Here is a 17958-nt window from a genome sequence, read left to right on the forward strand (position 1 = left end):
GCAGTGTTGTGTAAAGTATAAGGCACATTGTGAACCAAATTAACGAAGTAGGCAATATGAGGAAGCAGCAGATGCACTGCTGATGCACTTTACTCAAGGAGTAAAGACTTGAGCCATGTCTTTAAAAAGTTACTAAATCTACATTGATCCCCTGAGATTCCTTCTTAATCTAGGAAAGACCTCTTTTATTGGCCCCAGATGGAACTAGACTACAGAAATAAGAAGGGGGAAAGTATTTTGCTTAGGCGTTTATACACATATGTATTTTTGATTGTCTGTACTCATGTATAGGTTATTTTTCTGTTTAGATAGGATCATACTAGTCATTTTTCTGTAACTTTTTTCTCTACTTAATAGTGTGTCATGAGCTTTTTTCCAAGAAAGAACAGGTAGATAACTTTTTTTTTTTAAGATAAATAGTATTAGCAAAATTGTATCCAGATAAGCCCTGTACTGGTAAATTAGCATCTCTTCCTCAGCAGTAAGAAGGCTCTTGGGTATGCCAAAACAAGGCTCGCTTTGAGTCTACCATTACCACTTGTCACTTGTATGGTCCTGGGCCTCTTAATATTTAAGGGCCCTGGGCCCTAGACTCTCTGAGTCTTGGTACCCTCACCTGCAAAATTATTTACTTTGTATGTTTATTGTCAGTATAGCATTAATGTGTATAAATTTTCTAACATAGTGTTCACAGTGAGCAAGGTACTATGTAGATGGTGGTTGGTATGATTATATTGCCAAAAAGTAATTTTATGAAAGACAAAAATATTTAATCTATTCCCTTTAATCAAATCCTTATCTTAAACTTTTGTTGCTGTTCAAAATAGTTTACGCCTTAGATTATCCTCATATGCTATTTTGTAATTACCTATTTTGAACAGTGTTTGTTGATAAGGTAGTCAAGGGAACACCTAGAAATATGTTTTCTTTGTTTGTGAACTCATACTTTGGCTGATTTATATTTACTTTTTATCACATTCCATCAGAGGAGAGCTGATAAATGCTCTATCGCTTCCTTCTATAAATCTCATCAGTTTCTTCTTGTATGTGGTATACTGACTTAGAAAAACAACAACCATCTTGATAGACACTATAGAGAATAGGTTGTTGTAGGAAGGGAAGTGGAAGAAAGAATTAACAATAATGTTAGCAAAAAACTGCCCAGAACATAACCCTTCATTTAGGCAACCAACTGTAGCTGTGAAAGCTTAGAAAAAGGGAGATAGGAAGACCCACTTTATTGTGTTAAAAATTCTCTGTAGTCTGATCTTTCTTTATCTGGCTACAGAAGGCTGACCATATGTCATACTAAATGATATAGAACTCAGCCATTCAAAATTCATATTTGTCTTATATGTAGTAATGGCTCCAGGTGAGACACTGTGTGTAACATAAAGATGATAGTTTATTGCCACAGTCAAAATATTGAATCCTTTTCTCCATTTTGCCTAAAAATGAATTTTTAAAAAATCAAATGGGTTGAACCTGTAGTTGGGTAATTCTGTTCTTAGCACCTTGTCTAAGAATTTGAAGGAAAAGATCATTTAGAAGGATAGACAAACAGAATGAAAAGCATTATTTACATTTATTACGTTAATTATCCAGTCCTTTCTCAGTTTTTGTCCCTCTTGTTATTAGACTCTTTGCTTTCTGCTCTCAATCGCCACTGTCGAGGTATGAAATTTTCTCAAAAGGATTGTCACCCATTTTACATTCGTTGATACTCCTCTCTATGAGATAATCAAAAGCAAATAGTATATCTGTATATACATTAGATTTAAATTCATTAAGGTAACTATATATTTGGATCAGAATTACACCATGTTAGAGCAGCAGACCATAGAAATTATCTAGTCTGACATTTTCCAAATTTACTTAAACTTACTTAACAAACATACGGACATAAAGATATAACTATTAATGTTTCAAGGAACGCCAGTTTGAGAAAAGCTTATTTAAAAGCTTATGTCATTCTTATTTCATAGATGAGGATTTTGGGGCCCCAGGAGGGTAAACAATTTATTTAAGCTAGAGTCACAGTAGGGGCTAGGATGCAGGTTGCCTTACTCCCAGTCTGGTGCTCTTTAGGCTTCTTGATTCAGCATTTTAAATGAGTTGATTTACTATTAGGTTTCCTTTCTAGATTTCACAACTTGGATGAGAAGCCACACTACCCATTCTCTAGAATAAGCTTCACTATTTTCCGGAGGCTTATAAAAGGTTATCCAAGCATTTAGTGGTGATTTTTAGATGTATGTAATGTATGACTGTATCTCCAGATGCTTTCACCATCTCCCATTAGAATTCTTACTGAAGTGAATTCTTGAAATGTTCAAAACTTTGTTACATTTATTAAACATTTTTTTCCCCATCCCACAAATAGTTCTGTCTTCCCAGTTACCTTTATTTTCTAGGTCCTTGGAGTCATGTTTTCTCCCCTTTTTCCTTTGCTTTGCATGCTTTTTTTTTTTTAACTTTTTATTATTTTTATTTTTCTACACATTTTTACTACAGTTTTAAAGGTTATTTTCTGTTTACAGTTATTACAAAATATTGGCTATATTCCCCATGTCATATAATACATCTTTGAGCCTATCTTATACCCAATAGTTTGTACCTCCCACTCCTCTGCCCCTGTATTACTCCTCCCCTCCCTCTCCACTGGTAACCACTAGTTTGTTCTCTATATCTGTGAGCCTGCTTCTTTTTTGTTATATTCACTAGTTGTATTTTTTAGATTCCACATATAAGTGATATCATACAGTATTTGCTTTTCTCAGTCTGACTGATTTCACTTAGCATGATGCCCTGCAAATCCATCCATGTTGCTGCAAATGGCAAAACTTCGTTGTTTTTTATGGCTGAGTAGTATTCCATTGTGTATGTATGTGTGTGCATACACACACACACACACACACACACACACACACAACATCTTCTTTATCCATTCATCTGTTGATGGACACTTAGGTTGCTTCCATATCTTGGCAGTTGTAAATAATGCTGCTAGGAATGTTGGGGTGCATTTATCTTTTTAAATTAGTGTTTTCGGTTTTTTTGGATATATACCCAGGAGTGGAGTTGCTGGGTCATATGGTAGTTCTATTTTTAGTTTTTTGAGAAACCACGATACTGTTTTCCACAGTAGCTGCACCAATTTACATTGCCACCAACAGTGTACAAGGGTTCCCTTTTTTTCACATCCTCACCAACATGTTATTTGTGTTCTTTTTGATGATAGCCGTTCTGACAGGTGTGAGGTGATACCTCTTTGTGGTTCTGATTTGCATTTCCCTGATGATTAGCTATGTTGAGCATCTTTTCATGTGCTTGTTGGCCATCTGCATTTCCTCTTTGGAAAAATGTCTATTCAGTTCTTCTGCCCATTTTTCAGTCGGCTTGTCTTTTTTTTTTTTGATGTTGAGTTGTATGAACTGTTTGTTTATGTTGGATATTAATCCCTTATCAGTCATATCATTTTTGCTTTGTATGCATGTTTTAATTGACTTTTTTTTTTTAGAGCAGTTTTAGGCTCACAGGAAAATAGAGGGGAAAGGACAGAGATTTCCTGTTCCCACACATGCACAGCCTCCCCCATTATCACCATCCTCCACCAAAGTGGTACCTTTGTTACAACTGATGAACCTACTTTGACATGTCATAATCACACACAGGTCCACAGTTTACCTTACAGTTTACTCTTGGTGTTGTACATTCTCTGAGTCTGAACAAATATATAATATGTGTATATGTGTATATAATGTGTATCCATCATTATAGTATCATACAGAGTATTTTCACTGCCCTAAACATACTCTGTGCCACGCCCACCCATCCCTGGCAACCACTGATCTTTTTACTGTGTCCATAGTTTTGTCTTTCCCAGAATGTCATATAGTAGCCCTTTTGGATTAGTAATTTGCAGTTAAGGTTTCTTCATGTCTTTTTGTCGCTTGATACCTCATTCCTTTTTGGTCCTGAATAATATTCCATTGTCTGGATGTTCCACAGTTTATTTATTCGTTCACCTACTGAAGGACATTGTGGTTGCTTCCAAGTTTTGCAGTTATGAATAAAGCTCCTGTAAACATCTGTGTGCAGGTTTTAGTTTAGATGTGTTTTCAACGCCTTTGGGTAAACACCAAGGAGAGCGATTGCTGGATCAAATGGAAAGAATATGTTTAGGATCGTAAGAAGCTGCCAAACTGTCTTCCAAAGTGCCGGTACTACTTTGCATTCCCACCAACAATGAATGAGAATCCCAGTGCTCCATAGCCTTACCAGCACTTAGTGTTGTCAGTCTTCTGGGTTTTGGCCACTCAAATAGGTATAGTGATATCTCACTGTTGTTTTAATTTGCATTTCTCTGATGACATATTATGTAGAGCATCTTTTCATATGCTTATTTGCCATCTGTTTATCTTATTTGGTAAAGTGTCTGTAAGGTCTTTGGCCCACTTTTTAATTGGGTTGTTTTCTTATTGTTGAGTTTTAAGAGTTCTTTGTGTATTTTGGGTTCTTTTGTTTGTTTTTGTTAAATTCATTTTATTTTGGCTGCGTTGGGTCTTCGTTGCTGTGCACGGGCTTTCTCTAGTTGCAGTGAGTGGGGGCTACTCTTCGTTGCTGTGCGTGGGCTTCTCATTGTGGTAGCTTCTCTTATTGAGGAGCATGGGCTCTAGACATGTGGGCTTCAGTAGTTGTGACTCACGGGCTCTAGAGTGCGGCTCAGTAGTTGTGGCGCATGGGCTGACTTGCTTTGCAGCATGTGGGATCTTCCCGGACTAGGGATCGAACCCATGTCCCCTGCATTGGCAGCCGGATTCTTAACCACTGTGCCACCAGGGAAGTCCCATTCTTTGTGTATTTTGGATAATAATGCTTTATCAGTTGTGTCTTTTGTAAATATTTTCTCCCATTCTGTGGCTTGTGTTCTCATTCTCTTGACATTGTTCTTAATAGAGCAGAAGTTTTTTATTTTAATGAAGTCCAGCTTATCAATTCTTTCTTTCATGGATTTTGCCTTTGGTGTTGTGTCTAAAAAGGAACTGCCAGGGGCTTCCCTGGTGGCGCAGTGGTTGAGAGTCCGCCTGCCGATGCAGGGGACACGGGTTTGTGTCCCGGTCTGGGAGGATCCCACATGCCGCGGAGCGGCTGGGCCCGTGAGCCATGGCCGCTGAGCCTGCGCCTCCGGAGCCTGTGCTCCGCAACTAGAGGCCACAGCAGTAAGAGGCCTGCGTACCACAAAAAAAAAAAAAAAAAAAAGGAACTGCCATACCCAAGGTCATCTAGACCCAAGGTCATGCTTTATCTTCTAGAAGTTTTATACTTTTGTAGTTTTTGCATTTTACATTTAGTTTTGTAGTTTTGCGTTTTACATTTAGGTCTTTGAGCGATTTTGCATTAATTTTTGTGAAGGGTATAAAGTCTGTATCAATTTTTTTTTTTTGCATGTTGATGTCCAATTGTTCTAGCACCACTTTCTTGAAAAGACTATTTTTGCCCCATTGTATTGCCTTTGATTATTTGTCAAAGATCAGTTGGCTCTATTCATGTGTGCATGCATTTTTTTCAAATCCATTATTGACTGCTCCTAATTTTGTTTCTGCTTTGTTTTTTGGATCATTCCTCTTATCTTTTTCATAGCTTCAGTAAATTACACTTGAATTACAGCAATAGCTTCTTTATTTTCTTACTAGCCTTCGGTCTCCTTTGTTCCCATCCTGGAATATTTATTTTAAATATTCCTATCTTTGCAAAACTAGCTGTTTCTATCAGAATATCAAAGGAATTATAGAATCTCAGCATTGCAAGGGATCTTAAAAGTCATTTAATTCACATACTTGTCTTTTGTTTACATTTTCTCTCCATTTCTGCTGAATAACTTCTGCCAAGTTCTTTAGGCTAAGCTTGAATTCCTTCAGTAACAGGAAACTCATTCTTTCTGAACACTGCGTTCCATTTTTTGGACAGCTGTTGATTTGAGTCTTCCTTAACTTAAGATGAAATACATGTCCTTGTAGCTTCTCTGCAAACTCTAGTTCTTCCCCAAGACTATACAGAACAAGGATAATCCTGCTTCCCTGTGAAAGCCCTTTAGGTATGTGAAGAAAGCTATTCTGTCCAGAACTAAACTCTCCTCAGATTCATGTTTTCCCTAAGCTAAAACTCCCAGCTTGATTGGTTCTTCTAGTAAACTCTTTTATAACTTAATTTTTATTCCTCTACCATTCTATTCTCATTTCTCTGAACTTTAACATCTGTTTATGTTTGCTTTAAGTTGTGAAACTCAGAAATCAGTGGAGTACTTCGAGTACTGCAAGTGTAGTCCGTGGCATGCCGTAGACCAGAACTATCCATCCTTTGTTCAAAACATCAATCTCCTTTCAATGCAGGATGAAATTGCATTAACATTTTTGACATCCACATTCTATCTTGACTCATACCGACTTTATTGTTGAGTAAAACCCCCAAGTCATCTCTCACAAAACCATATCTCCCCCAATTGTACTCAAGTGTAGAAATCTTACATTTATTCTTTTTAAAAATTATTTATTTTTGGCTGCGTTGGGTCTTCGTTGCTGTGCGCAGGCTTTCTCTAGTTGTGGTGAGTGGGGGCTACTCTTTGTTACAGTGCATGGACTTCTCATTGCAGTGACTTCTCTTGTTGCGGAGCACGGGCTCTAGGTACACAGGCTTCAGTAGTTGTGGCACGTGGTCTCAGTAGTTGTGGCTCACGGGCTCTAGAGCACAGGCTCAGTAGTTGTGGTGCACGGGCTTAGTTGCTCCGCAGCATGTGGGATCTTCCTGGACCAGGGATCGAACCCATGTCCCCTGCATTGGCAGGCAGATTCTTAACCACTGCGCCACCAGGGAAGTCCTGCATTTATTTATTTTTTTTAATTTTTAATTTTTTGGCCACGCCTCGTGACATGTGGGATCTTAGTTCCCAGACCAGGGTTTGAACCTGTGCCCCCTGCAGTGGAAGCATGGAGTCTTAACCACTGGACTGCCAAGGAAGTCCCTTACATTTATTCTTGGTAACTTTTATCTTGTTAGAATAGCTCTTTGCTCTTCAACAGCTACAACTTGTCGAGGAATAAAAAAATATCCTTATTAGTTTATGATTTAATTAATGCTATAGAACATATACACTAAATAAAATAAAAACCTAAGAACTCTTAGAAGGCAGCTTAATGTAGTGTCAGTTATAACTATGAATGATGTTTCTCAAAGTGTCTTCTGGCCTGCATTACAGTCACCTGGAAGGTGCTTGTTAAATAGCTTCCCCAGCTCCACTCCAGACTTAATGAATTCAAATTTCTAGGAGTAGTGCTTGAAAATCTGCATTTTAAGAGGCTCCATTGGGGACTGCAAGTAAAATGGGTTTAAAGCTAAGAGACAGAGGGAAAAAAAGAGGAAAGGAAAAGCTGTAAAATTCTGAAACTAATAAAGTACATGCTGCCAGATGGCAGCAAGGCAGGACCTGCTATAGTAGAAGCATGATCTTTGTCATCAAGAATTTGTGAAATACCAGGCCACACCCTCTGAGGGAGTAAAAAACGGATGGGGGTGTCAGCAAAGATTAGTTTGGAGAGTTACTACACATACCCCATCTTTAGTTCTAGGCTATCTAATGAGAGGATCTATAGTGAATCTCAGGTGACTAATTTGGATATAGACTAGTTGGGTGGTAGGCATCCTGCATAGATGCTTGGTGCTTAGGGCACAGGCCTTTTCCACTTTATCATAACGGAACTCAAGGTGCTCTTGGCATTTTAAAGTTGATGGGGCAACAGCAGGTCTCTGCTGGACAAAATGATACCCAGAGATTAGACGATCAAAGACCTGACTGCTCAAATGGGGTCAGAAGTTGTGTTTTTAGTCTTAAGTATCTCCTTTTCTTAAAGATTTGCTAAGTGCCCAGCTAAGCAAATATAGATAACTCGTTTTAGAGGCTGACTGACGATCTTTGAAACAAACAAACAAAAAGCCCTCCTATATTATGAGTTGATGGAAGCTATTCTCCAGGTCCTTATTGCATGGTTGGAAAACTGTTTCTTAGTGTAAATAATCATATTGTACTACTAAAATGAGAAGTTGAATAGAACTAAGAAAATACTCATAATTCTAGGAGAAGTTAGAATTATGCAAACTTTAAAAGATTAAATATTGATGTTAATTTGTGATTGTGTTTTCTGCAAGTGCATGCATGATTTAAAAATAAGCATTCAAATCTGGTTTGTACAACTGCAGAGAGAGGCTTGCAAGACTTGTGAATATGTCCTGACTTGCTGCTAGTCTGTTGATAGCCTCCCTATTTTGGCAAACTTGGCAAATCTGTCTGCATTTGAACTGGAAGCTACTTGGGATTCCCCTTTAAACATCACAAAACCCACTTCACACTTCTCTCTCTTTATAGATCATGTTCCCACAAAATAAATTAAACACTCTTTATCCTGATGCTAATTTGACAGACATTCCTCCTAATTTATTATTATTCTGCTTACTCTTGTGTAAAGTTAGTGTTTGCTGTAATGTTTTCCTCTTTTGGATACCTAAAAGTTGACTGACAATTTTTCCTCAGTGCAGCTTGCCTTTGATATAATCTCAGGAAAGCAAAGAAAATTCACTGCTTTTTAAAATTGAAGAGATTAGCAAATACAAATTTGTCACTTTTATGGATAATATTTGAAAGATTATAAACATTACTATTTATTCATTTTACTGCAGAAATAGGCTATGTATTTTTCATTGAGCTATTTTAAGAAAAGAGATTACAATTAGTATATTACGTCTCATACATATTTTCATGTATTTTCATCAGAGGGGCTACATAAGCCTTATTATAATGGATAAGTTCTTATTATATTTAGACTTTTAGGTCAAAAATCATTTCAGGCTATTCATAGCACACACTTAAAGCCTCCTAAAGTTCTCTCCACCAAAATTTGTATGATTATAATCACTGAATATCAGTATCAGTGAATATCAATACCTGGGGCTGCAAATTTTTACATTGTTGGAGAATTGCTAATTCAACTGGCAGAGAGTGGTAGTTAGAATTAAGGTGAGAAGTGCATATCATACTAATCTACCTCAAACTAAGAGGCAAAGGATGGGCAGTGGTAATCTAGCATTGCAAATGACCTTTTGGGTGAAGAACCCAGAAATAGCCCCAGTTCCTCTCAATAGAACCAAATCATCCCAGGTGGGTGCTAGCAGAGTGAGGTGTGTGCCCCCGTAAGAAAGAGGAGAGGCAGCTTTCTAATATCTGGTAGTTAAGGGCTATGAGAGTGGGTGCAATTGGGAGGATAAGGGGAACTTTGGAAAAGAAATATTTATTGTAATAGAACAGGTTGGGGAGAAAGATGATAGAAGGATGTGTACACATGGAACTGATAGTTGTGGTAGCTTGGTTTTTATGGATGGAGCTACATCTTGACCCTAAATGAAGTTGGAAGGCTTGAGAAATAGGTGTGAATTGAATTCTGCCTAAGGCATAAGAGAAGCAGGCAGGATTGACTCTGATAGTAATCCACCTGGAAGAGAGAGACTAGAGCTACAGAGAATCCTGCTCTACTGAACACTAGTAAAATCTTTGTGAAACTGCTGTGTTACAACTCATTTACTACAGTGTTAATTTGGAGTTTGAGATTCATCAAAGGAATGGGTACTATAATTTGCAGTGTCCAAGTGACACTCGTGTTTTAGATAAAGTGCCTAAGGGGCCAGATGGTCACAATAGTCTCAGAAAGAATTTCACAAGCAAGATTGTCACTTATTTTCAAGCTTTACGGTCACCTAACAATGATCTAATTCTCACATTAACAGTTGGGAGTCTGGTTCCATTTCATCACTCCTCTATAGCAAGGTGATAAAAAATAAGTTAATATTTATTAAGCCAATATTTACGAGATCTTCCTATGTGCCAGGAAGTATTCGAAGTGCCTTATGTGCATTATACTTAACCTTCATAATAATCTTCTGAGGTAGTTGCTATTATTTCCAGTTAGTAAGTGGAAGAACCAGGACTTGAATCCAGGCAAGCTGACTCCAGAGCCCCCACTTTTGAATTTATTTAATACAAAAAACTGTCCTTTATTCTGAGATTATGTCCACCCTACCTTTTGATATTACAGTATATTTTCTTATATGAAGTGGTGCTGATAGAAGATGCCAGGTTTGATATTTTTGTTTAAGAAATCTTTACCTTGCAAATTAAAAACTAAGCAACCCAATGACAACACTAAACTCCAGATATTTTTTAAAAAAGAAGTTGTTTAGTTTTGGAAATCTAAGTCTGAGAATCACTGGTCAGAAGAATGGGACTCTTAGTTAGTAATTTTTAATGTTCTCTAGAGATTTTTTTCACTTGATTTATTTCCTAATGCACTTAATCCAATCAGTCCTCACCTATCTGGCACCTGACCACAAGTCATACTTTCATCCATTTGACAAATATCTGTTGTGAAATATAATTGAAATGCAGCTTTGCGGTTCATATTTTAGGAAATCATTAAAAATACTTTATGACAAGGGCTCTAGAATGAGATACAAACAAGCCTTATACTAAATTATTTACAGAATGTAGTCTTATAGTGAGGTTCCAGTGTCATGTTCACTTAAATCCTTAGTAAACAATGGCGTTACCATTTGCTATGTTTATTTCTTTGGTGTTTTACATTATTTGTACTGTTATTAATAGCTATTACATAATGATATATTAATAGATATTAATACTTTTCATTGTCCCTAACATATGGAGAACAAAATGGAAGAGAACAAGAGTAGCCCTGCTAGAGACGAATGAACAGGGGAGCCAGACAAAGAAGTTGTCTGGCTTACTTGTTGCTCTAACTGTAATCTTCATTGTTTGCTTTATTTATCTGTGTGTCATTGGCGACTTCAGTATCCTTGTTGGTGATTTGTTCAACAGTCTGTCTTCACAGTTCTTTGGAGTTCTCATTTCCATTTAACTTTTCTTTCACTCCATCTCAGCTGCTCACTCTTTGGTCATACCCAAGACTGCACCATCACTAATAACCACTACTTCGGGGATCTCAGTTTTAAGCATCTTGCTCTCTAGCCACCTCCCGTTTTTTCCTTGCTTTCTTCTAGCATAGCCCTTACCCCAACTCCAGCAAGTTTGACATGGGGACCTTCCAGTTAATTTACTCTGTCACTTCCCAGCCTTTTTGTCGTCTTTACCCAGCTTAGATTCCATGGTCTATCACCTTCACCCTCCTCACATACACCCTTAACAGCCTTGCTCCTCATCTTGTATATGTCAGGTGTTTCTCAGCTACCTGCTTACTCTGTATCAGTACCCAGACTTAAATATGGCTTAAGAAAAACACAAAACCATGGTATTAGACCTCACTTTAAATTTAAGAACCAAATCTCAAGCGAGCCCTCAGTATTTCTTGGAGTCAGTATTTCCTTGCATTCCTTCTGTATTTACTTAATCTACACTTGAACTTAGCCAAAAGGCCGAGAAGGGATGTATTTCCTTAGTCTCATCAGTTTCCTCACCTACTCTCTGAGATGACTGGTTCCTCTCCATTCTTCTCAAACATCCAACACCACCTCTTCCATCCTTCCATCCTCACCAGCAGCTGATGACCTGGAATCTTTATTTCACTGAGAAAATAGAAATAATCAGAAGAGAACTGCTTCATCTTCCCACCTCCAAATGTAGCATTTGTTGAATGAATCAAAGAACATGATATCCCAGAACTTCATTTACTCCTATATTCAAATATAATTAGCAACTTAAAATTCCAAAACCAAACATATAAAGCCATTTTTGGCCATTTTGAATTACACTTTTCACTACCACCTTCCTTTATGTTACTGTAACCAAGAGTTGTTATGTTTTGCCTCATCCAAATAAAAATTAATTATTTTTAGGAAGATGATTAACAGGAGCAGTTAAATAACTGAACTCAGGAAATGAAGAGAAGAACTGCTTTGGCACTATATGTGATTATACTATTAGCCCACATTAGTTATTACTTATATGAGTTATGGAGGAAGGAGAAAAGGTGCGAATGACTTAGAAATGAAGACTAAAGCCTCAAACTTGGTGGAGAATGGAGGGAGAATGTTGAAAACAGGCCATGTGATAGTTTTGGATTTTTTTGGATGGAAAATTAGATAATAGACTTGAGCAAAAATTAGATAATAGACTCTAGCTAAAATTAGATAATAAACTTCAAATTAAATTAATACTTTACCTTGTGTTGCTAAACTTTAAGATTCAGTTTTGAAAAAAAGAGATGTTTAAAACCAAAAAAGTCAATATTCTTATGCCAGCTTTGATAAAATTTATATTTATATAATTGAGTAAGAACCTACCTTACCTAACTGTAAGTTGCTTATATAATTACAGCAAAGAGGAGAGTCCCTCAGTAACCTGAATTTCGTATGCTGAGCTCACTTACCCAATGGCATCTGTCTGCTCAAGCACATTTCCCCACACATTTTCCCAATTCCCCACGTTCTTTCCAAACCTTTACCATGTTTCCCAATATCATCTCCTCATCCTGCATTTTGTAGATGACAAAGCCCCCTACTTCACATAGTAAACAGAACCCAACAGCTTACTTCTTCTTACTTCTTCTTCTTCTTCTCTTTACTTAACTAGTCTCAGAAGAAGTTTCCTTGCAGTTGTCTCCTTAAATCCCTACTCTTTCTTGCCAGAGTTCCTGAAAGTGTGATCTCTGTCTGTTCTTGCTTATGCTACTTAGCTTCCTTCTCCTACCACAACCCAAAATGATCTGACCCAGATCAGCATGAACTTTCTGATTTTTAAATCTGATGTTCTCTTTCCAGGCCTCATCCTTTGTCTCTGGAGCATTTGTCCCTATTGTCACATTCCTCTGCTTAAAGCTTTTTGAGGCTTTTCATGTGCCCAGAGCGGGCATTCAAAAATATCGAACCAGTAGGTTTGATATCTTCTCTGAGCTTTCAACAAGTCTTTCTTAATGGACATTACTGCCTGAATCTCAAATGCCTTATAGCCAAAAACAAAGTTATGATTTCCTCTTGCTAACCTCTTGGTTGTTTTCTGAGATTACTATCATTTTTCCCATGTGCCCCCAGGCTAGATGCCTTAAGGTCATCCTTGACTCTTCCTCTTTTTCTTATTTTCATTTGGTCTCTAAGTTCTGATGAATATCTCTCCTCTCTTCCATTCTTTTCCTACTACTATTTCTTAAGATTATTACCTCTTTCCATTCCTGGTCTCTTGTCTGGATTATTTCAGTAGTACATTCAGGGATTTTAATTTGAATTTCATGATTGGACCCCAGAGGATCAAAAAATCTTCTCAAAATTGCATGCAAATTTTTGTACATGGGCATTTTTTCTGGGCAGGTCCATTAGACTATTCCATGGGAAAGAAAATGAGAGATAGAATGAGAGAATATGACATTTTAAACAAGTCAGTTCCACTGATTTCTCATTCTTCTGTGCCTGCCCTTTGCTATGTAGTTCCCTAACCCAGGGAACTGATCTCTGAGTAGTGAGGGGGCATGTAAGACATAAAGGGAAAAAAAAAAGGAACAGTACAGCTCGCAGTCAGACAGTCCAGCAGCCAGAGATCAGAGGCTCCCCAGCATCAGAGCTAGGCCTTAATGTCCTGGAGAAGCTCAGGGGAAAGCTGGGGTATCAGTAGGGAGGCAGCCTTCTGAGGCCTCTGGACCCAGTTGTTCATGTGCTTGGAGGGACTTGGAGGGATAGGAAAAGGAAAACTTAATTGGCAAAAATCCAGAGCCAGCCAGTGAGGCAGTGTCCCCAGAAAAAGGTTAAGAACATACCTCCAACTAGACTCCCACCCTCTGATCTTTGTTCTCTAGTCCTTCGTCTACTCCACCGCCGGTTAGTTTTTAAACACACATCTCATTATGTATCCTCCCTGATTAAAAAACACTGGGTTTTTACAAAACAAATTAAAAACTCCCGGGCTTGGTGTCAAGGCCTTCCTTAGTTGGGAACTTGTCATCTCCCTTACTCAGGCACTCACCTCCAAGGCTCCCAGCCACAGAAGGTGATAACTGGTTTTTTTTAGAGGACAGCTTCTAGGTCCATACTGCCATGTCTAATCTAATGCTAATCTCTCTCTTTAGGGTGCCATTTCCCTTCACTTGCCCAACCATGAACCTCGAACTGGCCTTCAAGACCCAGACTGTATGTTACCTCTTCCCCTGTGTCCATCCCTAATTTTCTGCCATCACTCTAGCAGAATCAGTCTCTCTTGGCTAGGTTCCAAAAAACATTTCATGCACATCTCTGATAATGTCATATTATATTGTAGATAACCTATTTTTATTTGTCTTTCCTACTAAATCAGAAACTCCCTGCAGGTAGGGACTGCCTTTTTCATGTTTGTATCCCAAACACCTAGTTTCGTGCCTAGTCCAAACAGGAGCTTAATACACTTTTGTAGAATGGAATTACTTATGCAGAGTTTTTATGACTCATTTAAATTAGAGACCAATGCTTATTTAATAAGTCAGAAAGGCTATGATAATAATACGAATAACAAAGTCCCATTTCCACTGCTTATTCAAGTAACTGCTTCCTTTGTGGAAGTGGATTTTGAAAATCTTCACGTCATTGTATATATATATATATATATATATATATATATTTTTTTTTTTTTTTTTTTTTTTTTTTTTTTTGCGGTACGCGGGCCTCTCACTGTTGTGGCCTCTCCGGTTGCGGAGCACAGGCTTCGGACACGCAGGCTCAGCAGCCATGGCTCACGGGTCCAGCCGCTCCGCAGCATGTGGGATCTTCCCGGACCAGGGCACGAACCCGTGTCCCCTGCATCGGCAGGCGGACTCTCAACCACTGCGCCACCAGGGAAGCCCCATTGTATATTTTTGATGTGCTTTCTTGACAGCCTAAAGGAATTATGGTTCTCATGCAGACTAGAGTTTCTATGACATTCTTATTGATGTTATATTGAATAGATTCTGTAATTTCACAGATCTGTATTATATATAAGTTCCACGGATATGCATTTTATCTTTCAAGCTTCATGGTAATATTTTGTGGGTTATTTATTTTATGACATCTGAGTCAATTTAATTCAAAACACATTAAATTGAGCATTTCCCACATACAAAAACAGAGTTACAGAGTTAAAAATCTAGTATTTATGTATTATGTAGTTTGTCTTGCTAAATTTGTAAGTCCCAGTCATTGCAAAGGTGTTTTTTAGGTATTTAAATTAGTTCAGCCATGAAAGTACATACTGTTCATAATTTAAGAGCTTCAAATAATTTTTAAAAACCATCTTCTATCCCCCCATTTTCTCTGAGTTTTTTAGGAAAAGAATCAATAATTATTCAGCCATTTATTGAGTACATATTATGTACTAGGCATTAGGCTGGGTGTCTGCAATTGAGGATTGATGAGACAGTACCTGCCCTTGAATAGTTTATAGTCTTAAGAGAAAAGAAAGTATATAAACAAATATTTGCAATTTAAACTTTGGAGAAGAGGAAGGAAGCTCCTTCTTTGAGAACTGATGCTGAGGTTGAGAAAAGAGATGCCTGCAGATAAATTTGTAGATAAAGAAGCAGGGATGTGAAGGGGGGTTGGAGATGTAATTAAGATTACTAATAACCTCATCAAAAGATAGGGAGATTAACCTGAAATATCTGGGTGGGCCCAACATAATCACATAAGGTAGTTTAAGGCAGAAGAGGCAGAGAGATGTGTCAGAAAGAGAAGCTGAAGAGAACTGAAGCATAAGAGAAACTCAGTCACTTGCTGGAGGGGGAACACATGGAAAGTGTCAAAAGGAAAGTAGGCAGCCTCTAGGAGAAAAGATCAACCTGACCCCTAGCTGACAGCCAGCAAAGAAAGAGGGATCTCAGTCTTACAGTCACAAGAAAATAGATTCTGTCAACAACCCACGTAAACTTGGAAGTGGATTCTTCCCAGAGCCCCATTGGCCCACACCTTGATTTCAGTCTTATGAAAAATGGAGCAGAGCCACCCAAACCCACCCAAACTGCTGACTTAAAGAACTGTGAAATAATAAATTTGCAGTGTTTAAAAAAAGAGGGGGGCCAAAAAGAGAAAAAAAGCAGGGAGCTGAAGGGAGTTCATACCTGATAGTCTTTGTTTTTTTTTTTTTTAATATGAAAAGTAGGAAACTAGATCATCTCTAAGAATTAATGGCATGGGTAGTGCTTGAGAAGAGAACAGTGAAGTCTGGATAATAACTAAGGAGATATGGGAGATGAACAGAAACAGGTAAGGGGTGGCATGCAATATTGAGAAAGCAGTGAGAGTAGAACTGAAATCAGATAGCATGAGACTGTTAGGATATCAGTCAGCACAGTGGTGTAATTTTCTCTGGTCATGCTCTGGCCAATGTTTAGGTGCAGTAAAGCCATATTGTGTTCAGGGTTCATAGGGTAGGTATAACAGAAGTATAAGAATGCTGAGGAGGTGAGAGTCTTTGAAAGAAAGCATGGCTTAATATGGAAGGAAGTGTGGTTAGAAGGAAGCTGATAAACTTGGAGAAGGTTGAGACTGGAGAGATGTGGCTAAGGGCTGGTACTTTGTAGGTACTTAGCAAGTCTTCATTTTATCCTTCCTGGCTCTCCCCTCCTTGTGCCTGTTTCACTCCCTCCACCACCACCTGCCTCTTTAATGGTTTATACAAATAGTTTCAAATCAAGATAGTAGCAGTTGGTTTGGAGAGGAAGGCTAGGAGCCAGGTTCCAAAGTCCTCATCAGATGTGTCCCAGTGGCTTGGATGCTGACAGTGCCTGGTGGTGTTGGCCTCTAGGAGAAGCTCAAGGCTTATCCCCTTATCTCCTTACCCCTCATGCCCCAAGGGTGGGACAAGGGCAAAGACATTTTATGGGCCACAGTTCTTTTTTTTAATTTAATTTATTTATTTTTGGCTGCATTGGGTCTTTGTTGCTGCACGCGGGCCTTCTCTAGTTGCAGTGAGTGGGGGCTACTCTTCATTGTGGTGCCCGGGCTTCCCATTGCGGTGGCTTCTCTTGTTGCAGAGCACGGGCTCTAGGCACGTGGACTTCAATAGTTGTGGCACACAGGCTCAGTAGTTGTGGCTCACGGGCTCTAGAGCACGAGCTCAGTAGTTGTGGCACACGGGCGTAGTTGCTCCACAGCATGCGGGATCTTCCTGGCCCAGGGATCGAACCCGTGTCCCCTGCACTGGCAGGCGGATTCTTAACCACTGAGCCACCAGGGAAGTCCCTGGGCCACAGTTCTTAGGACAGGAATTTACTCTGTGATGAGAAGGGTTAAGAATCTAAGCCTTTAAGGGTTTCCACTAAGTTCCCCCTGTCTCTACAAGTCTAACCAGAAGCACAGATCTCATTACTTTTAAGGATTTAAAAGGGAGTCTTTTTTTGAAACAAAGATAGAAGCAATGGCTGTACTGGCAACCCAAAATATCTTCCTCCTCAGAATCTAAAATTTCTAGTAGAGTTGGTTGAATCTTGTGGTTTCCTTTATTGAGTCATTTGATGTATTGTCGTAATTTTTCTTAAAGATATAATTTTTTAAGGCTTTTGTTCCAAATGAGGACATTTTCCATAAAAATACACTGTATCCCATTTCCAGAAATTTTCTTGTTCACCTGTAGTTTTGAGTGTAACGCTTGAAATCTAAGAATTCATTATTTCACAGAGTGCTTTTTTGGTGTAGTATAAAGAAAAAAACGCATAAGTAAAGAGTCATGCATCTTAAGTGTGAAACTTAAATAGGTGAGAATTCCTAGAGTGAGTAAACAGAAACCAAATTTCATCTTAATCTTAAGAAATGGAGTAAATGCTTGTGTAGAGTGGGCTAAAGAAATCCCAGGGAGTCTAAATCATTAGTCTTGCTATTTTGCTATCGTTAATGATACCTTTAAGGCATTTAGCAATGGTTGCCTAGAAAAGAATTGAATACTATTCTCGT

General features: G+C 38.4%; 1 protein-coding gene across 4 annotated transcripts in view; it reads left to right on the top strand.

Moving 5' to 3' along the window:
- The window catches only part of NSF (N-ethylmaleimide sensitive factor, vesicle fusing ATPase), a 156813-nt gene that overhangs the window by 67915 nt on the left and 70940 nt on the right, over positions 1-17958 (top strand). The gene's annotated exons all lie outside the window — the stretch shown is intronic.

This window comes from Orcinus orca, chromosome 19, assembly GCF_937001465.1.
Source record: "Orcinus orca chromosome 19, mOrcOrc1.1, whole genome shotgun sequence".
NCBI classification, from domain to species: domain Eukaryota; kingdom Metazoa; phylum Chordata; class Mammalia; order Artiodactyla; family Delphinidae; genus Orcinus; species Orcinus orca.